Source organism: Hylobates moloch, unplaced genomic scaffold (genome assembly GCF_009828535.3).
Source record: "Hylobates moloch isolate HMO894 unplaced genomic scaffold, HMol_V3 SCAFFOLD_9, whole genome shotgun sequence".
Lineage (NCBI taxonomy): Eukaryota > Metazoa > Chordata > Mammalia > Primates > Hylobatidae > Hylobates > Hylobates moloch.
The window spans coordinates 108,548,433-108,561,165 of record NW_026652284.1 but is presented as its reverse complement, the minus strand read 5'-3'; positions in this window follow the sequence as shown (position 1 = coordinate 108,561,165).

Below are 12,733 nucleotides of genomic sequence, written 5' to 3'. Positions count from 1 at the left end.
CCCACAGTGGGGTATCTCAGAGAAAGAGAAACCCAAGATGGAAAAAGAGTCTTTGTATAACCTAATGTCAGATGTTACTTCCAATCACTTCTGCCTTATTCTGTTCATTAGAAGTGAGTCACTAAATCCAGCCCACACTCAAAGGGAGAGGATTACACACAAGTGTATAGGGCAGGAGGTGGGGGTCATTGAGAGCCATCATAGAAGCTGGTTGCCAAGAATACAAAAGCCACGTACCAAAATGTTAGCAATGATTGCCTCTAAATACTGGATCAGAATTATACTTGGTTTTTATATTTTTGTTGCTTCTCTGTTTTTCTAAATTGTTCACAGCGCAGAGGCAGAAGTGGTCTGTATTTAAATTCTGCATCTGTCACTCATCATCTGGATAACACATAAGACAAAGCTGTCAGTCTTACCAAGCCTTTGTTTCCCCAGTGCCAACCTCTTATACTTGTAAATAGCAACATGATCTGTATGTAAAAGACTTACACAGTAGCACATTACAAGAGCTTATTATCCAAGCATGATGGCTCACACCTGTAATCCCAGTACTTTGGGAGGCCAAGATGGGAGGATCACTTGAGGTCAGGAGTTTGAGACTGGCCTGGGCAACTTAGTGAGGACTTGTCTCTACAAAAAGTTTTTAAAAAAATTAGCCAGGGACTGTGATGCACTCCCATAGTCCCAGCTACTCAGGAGGCTGAGGCAGGGGGATCGCTTGAGTCCAGGAGTTGGAGATTACAGTAAGGTGTGATTGTGCCACTGCCCTCCAGCCTGAGTGAAAAAGTGAGACCCTGTCTCTAAAATTAGTGCTTATTACTGGTCAATATCTAATTTTTAATATATTGAAAGTTAGATGGTATGGTTTTATCCCCACTTATATTTTCATTAGCAGGGAAAAGATATAAACAGATAAAACACAGGAAAAATAAGAGCAAATAGTATAAAAGCAAGTGCTAAAGTATGTAGGTGAGACAATAAATGAAGATATTAGAAATAAAGAGAAAATAGAAGATGAGGAGATTGTGGGAAGGGATACATTTCAGAGGAGGCAGGGCAGACTTTGAACAGGTTAGACGGCAGGATTAGAGGGTTTGAAATTCTAATGAGCTTCTTGTTTACTGAGGGCCTCATCCATGCCAGAGTATAAGAGTATAGTGCTGAACAAGGCCGAATATCTGCCTTCAAGAAACTCATAGTCTAAGAGACAAAGATATAAATGAAAAGAATCTTTCAAAATATTTGGTGACTTCAGAGCTAGAGATTAGCATTTGATCAATAGCTAATTATTAAGCACCTATTATGTGCAGATATTACAGTGGACACTCAAAACCACAGCCCTCAAAGAGCTCATAATATAGTGCAGAAGATGGATAATTAAACAGGCTATTTTATGCTAATATATTTGGCAATGTAATAAATGCTAAAGTGAGAAGAGAGATGAGATGAGATGGAAGAGCAGAGGAGGGCAGAGGACTGCACAAGGAAGGCTTTCTGAGGCAGGTTATATCTAATCAAGCTAAGATTATGTTAGCCAAGCCAAGAGTTAGGGGAAGGAAGTTTTAGCTGAAGGAATACCCCAAGCACAGGGTTCTATGATGCACAGAGAAGATAGCATAACTGAGAGACAACAGGCAAGAGGATTTAGACAGGTGAATCAAGGCCGGAATCTAGAGTGTTCAAAACTCCAAACAGGAAAGAGGGTGCATATTCAGAATCTGCAGTGAGCAATGACATGGTGAATGCTCTATTTAAGGACGGCCACACAGAGAACATGTGGATAAGTGGTGAGCTCAGCACCTGGAGGGGAGGGGACTGTGACATCAGAGGTTGAGTTCACCTGGGGTCGTCCTCCCAGGGTGATTTCCTAAAATGCCAATGGCGTCTGTGCTGGAAATTCACTGCAGCTCATTCTAAGCTCTGCAGAACCATGTGATGCTTGTAGAAACAATTAGTCTCATGCATGATAGACAGAGTGTCTCAGAGAATGACAGAGAAGAAAAAGCTCTCAAAACAAATCAAAACACACCACGACTCAAATGGGGTCCTCACAGACAGTTTCTTCAATAAGATGGTGCCAGCAAAGGCAGAGCCTGACACAGGTTGGGAGAAGTTTTTAGTTGCCACCTTAGTGGGAAAACCATCTGATTTTACTCCTTGAGAGCACTGTGACTTTGGCCAAATCCCTTAATCCTTTTGACCCAAGTTTCACATCTCTAAAATAAGGATAATTAACCTCTACTTTACAGGACTGTTGCAGGGATAAAAGGAGATTATCGCTATGACAGACACAAACCACTACCTCACTGTGAGCGAATTTTACTATTATTATGAGACAAAAAGTAGAGTGTCATTGTTAATGCTTGAATTCTGGAGTTCAAGCTTGGGTTCAAATCTCAGTTCTTTCGATTGCTAGCTGTATAATCTTAGACACGTTGCTTAACTTCCCTGAGTCTCTTATTCTTTATCTATAAAATGGAGGAAATAATAGTAACTACTTCATAGGAGTTTTATGAGCCATAAATTCTTAATTTATGTAAAATGTTAAAACAGTGCAGGAATACAGTAAACTCTCAATAAACATCAGCCATTATTATTATTATTAACAGTAGTGGTTGTAATAATAGCACCAGTACTAATAGTAGTAGTAGCGTTTCTGGGCTCTACTGATCCTGATTTTTATACAATGCATATGTGAGTGGAAAATCACATATTGAGGCAATTCAGATTGTTTAGCACCTCAAAATATTTTCATATATTTTGTGCTCTTCAAACCCAATTGCAGGCAGGGTTGCAGCATTATTCTGAAATTAAGTGTAAGGACAAACTTGGAGAAGTCACAAGAATTTCTTATGATCGCACAACCAGAAAAGGCTGTGCAAAGAGTCGAACCCAACTTTCCTGATGCTAAATTCAGTGTCCTTTCTCATCCTTTCTCTCTGTGCTGGGTATGGCATGCTTTAAAAATAATAATTTTGAGACATCTCACCAGGAATTTTCTTTAGATTGAGCTAAAATCAGATTGTATGGGATCAGCGAGTGTTACTGTTCTTCTAAAAAGTGTTTGTCTTTTCCAGTCTTGTCTCAGCCTTTTCCTCCAAGAAGAAATTTTCAGTTAACTATTAGCTTATGTTGCAAACATTTGTTCTTATATGCACCCATTCATTCTTGTAGGTGATTAAGGATGATGGGTATATAAATATACAAGTATATAAATGACAAGTCAAACCATGTACATATGGTAATTTAATTTTGAGAGGAGTACCATGTTTATGCATTTCTATCAGCCTGCCTACTTTTGATGAATGTGCAATTTTTTACCGACCATTCTATCTTTGCCAATATTTAAGTAAATACCCTAAGTGTAGCACTAGAGAAAAGCATCTATGCCATCCAGATAATTTGCAGCTGGGAAACATGAGCAATGTTTTTGTGTTTTTTTTTCTAGATTCTAAGTACACTGATGTTCCGTACTTCACTAATGCTGTATGTTTCACAGGTGTCAGTGCTTTGGAATGTGCCACTGGGTGAAGTAACATTGATCCTAGATAGCAGTATAAGTTTTAAGATAAAGTTTAGTCATTTGACTAAATGTGGCCAAGAATATTTTGGAAACTATCACAGATTATAGAATTTTATAGTTACAGAAACATAGAGAAGAGATACCAAATCCAGCTAAGTAAGATTAACCATAGATAAAAGAAGAGAAAGAGCATTCTAGAAAGGAAGAACTGGGTAGAAAAGTAGGATGATTTCATTCAGGAATCTACAGGAAGATTGGTGTTGCTGAAAACAAAAATGGCAGAGATGAGACCAAGGTGGGCCAAGGGGCGGTACAGGGTCTTGGATGCCACGCTGAGGGATGTGAACTTTATCTTGAGGTCATGGAAAGGTGTTAAGCACAGTGTGGCATAGCCAGGTTTGGTCTGGGACAGGGGAGTTGGAGGATGGTGCCTCATTTCCACAGCAGGCTGGAACTCCCAGCGTTCTCTGCTCTTTTTTCACTATTGAGGATGGTCCGAAGCTTTCCAAGAACGACCTTCCTCCTCTACAGCAAGAGGGCATGGAGAGTGATTGAAGGCCATCCAGAACACTGTGACTCATAAGCATTCGAAGTTAAAATCATCTCTGACAATTAGCAAAGTCAAAATGTCATTAGGTTTCACAGGGCTCAGTGCTGAGAGATGGGAGCCCTTCAGATATAATGTGAAACCAGAATTGAGACTCTAGGTGGCCAGGTACTCTCTTAGATTTTTGCACCCCTCAGAGTGTTGGATAGAGCTGAGCTGTTGTACAGCTGTGGGTTTTGCAAACCTGAGCTTATGAGTTCCTTTCCTAAAACTGTCTCCTCGCCATACCACACAATGCAATTTCGCCCCTCTACGAAACTTGGGGGGTCACAAGGTTTGAAGTAAAACTGAAAGTTCCAAAAGAACCACAAGAGACTTCTGCTGTCATGTCCTCCCCAAACTTCTCCTGTAAAAGTATGCCCTCTTCTTTTACTGCATGTGTACTTCCCAGATGTAGGTCTGACTCAGAGTCCAGATGTTATAGTAAAAGAACACTCAGCTCAGAATACATGCATTTGGTTTGTATTCTTGTTCTGTAGCTTTCTGACCATCTGACCTGCAAATCCATTTAACACAACTTTCCCATCTGCAAAACAGAAGGTTAACTAAATGATGTCTAAGGGAGTTTTGAGTTCTCTAACATTCTGTGACTGCAAGAACTTCCTGTCCTTGATGCTGAAAAGGCATAAAAGGAAACAAGCCACAATCCCACAATTATAATATAGCCATGATATTGATAATAAGCAGATACCCAAACAACGTAGTAGGAAAGTGCCTAGTGACATGGAAAATTCTTCAGCTCTATTGCCAATGAGAAAAGAATCTACAAACAACTACATTATGATCTCATTTTTTGCACAGTAAATATATACATAGAAAACACAACCAAAAAAGAGTCTCATGGTCCTCTCGGGCCATAAGATTTTCTTTTTTGTGTTTACATTTATTTTCTCTCTCTTTCTTTTTCAAAGAAGGTACATTATTCGCCCAGTAATCAAGTACATTTTATTTGTAATATGACAAGGGTCATTATTCTCTGAAGTGTTGTGGATCTCATGGATCTATTGATTATTTTTATGGAGAAACAATGAAAATTTTGCAAAAGATGTGACATTGAATCTGAAACACAATAGCTAAATGGGGGTAAGTTTTGTTGTAGAAACCCCTTCATCCGCTAATTTTCCCATCCTTTTCTCCTGAATACTTCTTACGATTTCTTATGAGTAGCACTGACTTTTCCTACTAAAGCATGTATACCACTTGAAGGCAAAAAGCAATTCTCCTGGTTCCCCTGTATTCTCTCTAAAAATAACAAGCATTTGGTCCTGAGAATATACAGAATAAATAAACTTGCACTTACGATGTTGGTTTTTCTGAAGGCAGTGATGTTGTTTAACAACTAACTCTGTGGATAGTTGTGCAAAAATCCTCTGTCCCTGGTTTCTCAGTGGTGTGTGACCCAATCTCCCAAAGCCAAGTCCATGAGTTCATTTCCTACATCCCTCAGTTTTATTGTTTTCCTTGTGGCTTGAAGCAAAATCCCAACAAAGTGTGCAGTCATTGCACTGGGGAAACTAAGTAGAGACAGACGGATAAACTAGAAAAGCACAAGAGAGTTCAATTGTGAATGAATGGTTCTGTACAGAAGCAAGGACTCACTGGGCTAGGACAGAGAGATGGAAGAAGCAGAGGGAGGAGAAAGGAAGGGAAAAACCTCTACTTCTTGGACTTGGGCCAAAATAAGGTGAAATTAATCTTAGGAAAGCCAGTGGTGGAATAGTTGTCAGCTGCATTGCATTTCTTAAATACCGTATATCTAATGGGTCTTGAGAGCTTGTTTGGAGGTTCTAGCAGGGAAGCACAGCTAATCATACATCCTTGACCAAAGACCAGTCCTCCTCTGTCAGGGAACGGTCGTCTTCTTCGACCGAGTGTGCAGCTTTGGGAGGAATACCGTTGGAGCTGTGAGCAAGGAAGGGACACCCGCTTAGCCAGCCAGATCAGCCAAATCAATGCTGGAGATCAATGGGGTGACAGATGTTGCAGTCAGATCGCCCTCACATCCAATACCATGTATCTACATGTCAACAACTCCCATATGTTACATCTTCTGCCCAGCCCGATCTCCCAAGTCCCAGACTAGTATAGTCAACTCACTACTTGACAGGTCCACTTGGATACTTAATGAACTTCTCAAACTTAACATGCCCTAAACTGAACTCCTGATGGTCCTGTCTTAAAACTGTGTAACAAGCAGCTCCCCCATCTCAGAGGACAGGACTCTCATCCTTCCTGTGCTCAGGCCAAAGTAGGAATAGGAGTCATCTGTGCTGTCATTCTTTCTCTCATATCCCACATTCAATTTGTCAGGAAGTACTGTTGGCTCTATCTTCAGAAAAATATCAGAATCCAACTGTTCCTCACCAACCACACCACTGCTCTTCTGGCTCAAGGCATCACCATCTTTTGCCTGTATTACTGCAAAAACTACCTGATGTTCTCCTTCCTTCCTTAACACCCTAGAGTCTATTCTAAGCACAGCATCCAGAATGAATCTCTTAAAACATACATTATTTTATGCCACTCCCCTGCTCAAAATGTCACCCTGGGTTCCCTTTTCACTCAGAATAAAAGACAAAGGAGGGTTTTTTGTTTTTTTTTGTTTTGTTTTGCTTTAGTTGTTGTTGTTTGTAGACAATGGCCTACAAGACCCCCGTGATCCAGCTCCCAGCTCCCATTACTTCCGTTACCTTATCTCACTCATTCATTTCTTGCCACACACTTCTTCTTGCCCCTCCTCTAGACAATTATCCACTCATATTCATGGTGGCTTATATACACTTTATCTAACTGTTAAATAATATGAATAGCTAATATTTTGAATCCCATGTGCATAGCGCTTTGCAGTTTACAAATTACTTCTGTATATAATATTTCACTTAATCTTCACAATAATGTTGTGAACTAAGTATTACTCGTCACATTTTATAGATAATAAATCTAAGCTCAGAGAGGCTGAACAACTTGTCCAGAGTCATATAGTTAGTAATTGGTGCACTTGCATTCAAATATAGGTCCATTAGACCCTAAAAGGAAAAGGGGGGGATTAATATTAATTGATTTGTACTGGGGTAAGATCCTTTACTTGACGATCTCATTTAATTTCCCTTAGTCTATCATTTTCTCACCTTCCATTATGTCCTAGTCCATTACACAAAGTGTCCATAGTAGATGCTTACAAAATGTTGATAAGCATCATCATCATGATTATAAATTCTAATTATAAATTGAGTCAGATTCTCAGTTATCATAGATTATAGATCTATAATCTATATCATAGATTATAGATCTATATCATAGATTATAGATCTATAATCTATATCATAGATTATAGATCTATAATCTATATCATAGATTATAGATCTATAATCTATATCAGATTATAGATCTATAATCTATATCATAGATTATATATCATAGATTATATATATCACATATTATATAAATTCTAATTATAAATTATAAATAGAGTCAGATTCTCAGTTATCATAGATCCTGTTCTTTTTACTTCATCATTCATGAACTAAAGAAAGAGACTTATGACAAACAAGGTGGGAGAATTGAATTCAGTGTGCAATAATTGTCTATGTCTCTTTTTCTTCTTTCTAAAAATCACTGTCTGTTTCTCCTCACTGTCTGCTCTATGGCCATTCCTAAGGGAACACTTGGTTCCTTGAGTTCCTTTCTAACTTTATTCCCACGTAGCAATACAGTTATTTAATTTGCCAACTGTATGTTTCCAAGTGCCCCCAGCATTGTCTTTTGTAAATGTCATGTGGTCTAACTCATCATCATTCCCTAAATTGTTCATCTATATTCTCAGGTATAACTATTTTTCTCCTTTCTCAGAACATGTTCAGAGCTTGGTCAGTTATTTAGCCAATAAATATTTCTTTAGCCTTTAATATAGATGAATCCCTGATTTAGGAATTGGAAATTGACAAAGAGATAGGATATTTTATCTTTGTGGTACAACAAAGGATAAAGATAAGAACCAAGATAATTTTAATCTCTTCCTAGGACGTAAGTGTCTGAGCTGGAAAGTACCTAAGAGATCAATTATTCTCCATTTTATAGATATTGAAACTGAGTCCCAGATTTTTCAGGGCAGTTTCCAGTTTTTTGTACCAATTATTTTTATCCCAACAGATTTTAAATGTTAAAGACTGTGTACTCACTAAAAAGAAGAAAATACTATTTTTAAGCAATTTCAGTCTTTCCTAGTTTTTTTTTTAATTGAAGCTGCCAATTGGGGCTTCTAATTAGCATGAGGTAGAGTTGCTACTTAAACTGATTTCATTCCATCAGAATTAGAAAAACCTCCAGCCTGACCAACATGGCGAAACCCTGTCTCTACTAAAAATACAAAAATTAGTTGGGCTTGGGGGCAGGCACCTGTAATCCCACCTACTTAGGAGGCAGAGGCAGGAGAATCACTTGAACCTGGGAGGTGGAGATTGTGGTGAGTGGAGATGGCGCTTCAGCCTGGGTGACAGAGTGAGACTCCGTCTCAAAAAAAAAAAAAGAAGAATGAAAAGAAAAGAAAAAGTTGATGTTTTGGCTGAGCCTTTGTACTACTAGAAAGACTAAACATAGTTTTTTCCTTATGTTTTTCACAATTTTTTGTGAACCCCTGGGGATTCAGAGAGCACAATTTAGGCAAACTTGCTAAGATGGGACAATAATAACAACCATGTCAAGAGTCAAACGATGAGTCCTGTATTCTCCCCATAGTCCTTCATGTTTCATGCATGCAGCCACCATTCCTTGGGCCCCAGCTGTGTTTTGGCCGGTCTTCTATGTACTATGATACAAAGAGCTGCAAATGCTCCCAGAAGAGAAGGGAAGAGAAAATTGTGCACATGTGAACAGCAGTCATTCACAGAAGTAAGGCCAAGTGAAAAAATAGTGAGCAGACAGATGAAGGAGGTAGGAAAGGATCTAGTTCTAAAAGAATTTATATAGCATCATCCCACAGAGTTTGAACCTTATTTCATAAGCAGTGAGAGGTCATTGAGGATACCGAATTAGGGAAATGGCGTTATCACTTTATGTTTTTCGAAGGCTGTCGCGTGGAGTGTATATTAGTTTAGGGGAAGAGATCAGAACCAAGGAGATCAAGTCAAAGAGTATCACAGTAATCTAAGCAAGGATATATGAGGGCCAAAACAGTGGGAAGAGAGGGGTAAATAGGAATGGATGTGAGAAGCCTTTAGAACATTAGATAGGACTAGAGGAGCAGGAAGTAAGAATTTAAAAGTGCTGTAAGTGTTCTGTCAATTTAGCAGTCACTTCCAGCCTGCTTTTTGAGGTCATTAAGTGCCATGTCCCATGCGACCCTCTCCAAGCAAGCATCAGCTTAGTTACCAGAGATAGACACCTGACCCCAAATGGGCCAGATTTTCTTTCCTGGAAATCTTAAATAAAGGCATAAAGACTTAATTGTCCATATCCTGGAAAATCCTGGATATTAACATTGGAGCTTTGGAGACTCAGCTAAAGACCATGCTGGGGCATGAATAAGCAGCAGAAAGCAGTCTCTAAGGTAGATACCGGAGAAAATTGATACAGAGAAGACAAATGAAGAACCACATCATCCAGGAGAGGAAGCAAGGAAGAGGGGATAGGAAAAAGATAAGGGAGAGAGACGGAGACCTTGGTAAGGGATTGTACTCACGAAATTGTAAGAAAACAAATTGAGAATCATTATACCAGAGAAACAGGACTTGCACATCTGACCTGGAGAAGGTATTTGAAAAAAATCGTGTATTCCGCTTTACGGTGATTTCAGGAGACAGAAAAGACCCTGGCAAAGAAAATCTTAGGAAGGAAGCATCATGTCCCTGCTGTCATGAGTTCAAATGTGGCACAAGGACATTGTGACAATTAAGTGTTCTAGAAATGTGACAAATCAGAGTGTTTGCCTGTGTTTAAGAAAGGAAGGCTTCTGAGGACCAGTAAGGTAATTATAGCCATTATATTTACATATTTGTTTAGCACCAATAAATCGCTATGCCACATTTTGGGGTTTGGGGTTTTTCGAAAGAATGCTGGTGGTAAAGGGGTAATAAAAGAACTCATTGAAAAGAAATGTAAATGCGTACGTGCTGGCCATTGTGCCAGGTGGGCACAAAGACATAGAGACTGAAGATGATCCCTACTATAGGGAAGCTTACCTCCAGGGAACACGATAGTATAATGTTAAGTATTATAGTGGAAGTTTTAACAGGAAACTCTAAGAACCAACATGAGCCAGGGGGATATGGATAACTATTTTCTAGGAGGAAACATTTGAGTATTACAGAATAAGCAGAAATTCACTGGACAATTAAAGGTGGAAGAGGGAGGGTGCTATGAAGAAATTATCACACTTTTCCTCCCAGTAGTATTTCATACATGTAGGTACTGATTCAAAAACAAAACCTTAAGTCTCTTGAAAGTAGGTTCTAATTTTGTTTTTATTGATAAGCTGATCTTTTTCTCGCTGGGTCCTGGCCAATCTTAATATATTTGGTCTTACTCCTTGATGGTGAATCACATGAGCTTAGGAGTCCAACAGACTGGACCTCAGGTCCAAACTCAGACATTTCCTAGCTGTGTGGCCTTGAGCAAGCTACTTCATCATTTCATAACTCTGTGCCTCGATGTTCTAAAACAGGGGCTATCCTGGTATTTACTTCATTGGATGTTTTTGATAATTATACTACTTTCAGTAATATAAAAAATATTTGAAACATCTTACTTAAGAAAAAACTTACTCTTTATGTCCCATTCTCCAGTAACATTATCTCAAAGTCATAAATATACTGGTATGTGTACTTTGTTAATGTACCAGCTTTTTAAAAGAATATTACAAGAAATTAAGAAAAAATATTTACCCACTATGTTTACTCAAACAAAACATTAGTCCCCTCACACTCTTCCAAAGCTCCCTTCTGTTTTTTGATGCCCTCAGACTTAGATATTGAAAATTGCTAAAATTCTAGTATACATTTAATATACGTTTAATTACATGTTCTGCTTCTTTTCACCTAACATTATCTACAAACTTTTTTATTTGTTATATTTTTCATAATTATTGCTCAAAATTTTTAGAATGAAGGTGTTATCATTAAGTTGTCCCCATTGTTAGATATTTGAATCATTTACAATTTTGCACTATTAAAAATAATATTACATTGCCTTCATTTATTCCATAAATAATTTTTGAGCATATATTAAGTGCAAGACATGATTCTTCAATGTTGGGGTAGGAAATTGATTCAGGTAGAAATTCTGCTTGCAAGTTTTCAGTCTAGTACAGTATAGCTAGATCAGTAGGTAAATATTTGCAATAAGAGGAGTCACATGGGTGCTGTAAGAAATGTCCAGTCACACTTTTGGAGCAAGTGGTTTTATTTGGCTATAATTCATGGTTAGTGAAACAAAACACGGAGAGATTAAATTGGAATAGTAAGGGCAGATCATGGAAGGTCTCAAACTCTAAGTTACAGAGTCTGGGCTACTTCCTGTGAATGATGGGTTACTATCAATTGAGGCACCATGAACTAATGGCTAAACAAGCATGGGCTCAATGATAAAGGTTTGTTAAATAATTCATGACATGTACAAATAATGGAATACCATAAAGCCATTAAAATAAGTGGTAAAAGAATAACTAATGACTTGAAAACTATTTAGAACATTATCTACATAGAAAAGTCAGGTCATAAAACAATATATACAGTATGACTCCAAGTTTGTATCTGAAACAACAAATAGAAAAAAGCTGGAAAGATATACACAGCAATGTCCTTGTGGTTATTTCTGAATACAGAAATTATGACTGATTTTCATTTTTTCCTTTGTATTTTATGTTACTTTTTTCGTTTTAAAGTTGGGCACTTAATAGAGCTCTGTTTAGCATTTGGATTGTCTCCAGTTTCCATTATTGGTGGAAATACTTTGATGAAAATATACAGAAATATTTCTGGGTGTCTCCGTCAATTTATTTAAGTGAAATTTTGGGATCAAGAGATATGCCCACAGGATATGTATACTTCGTGTACTTTTAAATACCTTGGTATTTAAATTTTTAAATTTTAAAAAAAGGCACTGTTTCTAGAGCCAGACTACCTATGCTTGAATGTAAACTCCACCATTTCCCAGAATGTGACCCCGAACAAGTTACATTAGTTTTCTGTGCCTCACTTTAGAATGTGAGGATATTAAAACATCTTCCTTATGGGGTTATTGTAAAGGTTAGATGCATTGTTTCCTGTAGCTTACAACAGTGCCCAACACAGGGTAAGCACCTAATCAGTGTAAAACATTATGATTTTTTGTTTGTTTGTTTGTTTTGTTTTTGCCGGACGTGGTGGCTCACACCTGTAATCCCAACACTTTGTTTGGGGGGCTGAGGCGGGTGGATTACTTGAGATCAGGAGTTCAAGACCAGCCTGGCCAACATGGTGAAACCCTGCCTTTACTAAAAATACAAAAAATTAGCCAGGCGTGGAGGTGCAGGCCTGTAATCCCAGCTACTCAGGAGGCTGAGACAGGAGAATCTACTGAACCTGAGAGGCAGAGGTTGCAGTGAGCCGAGATTGCACCACTGCACT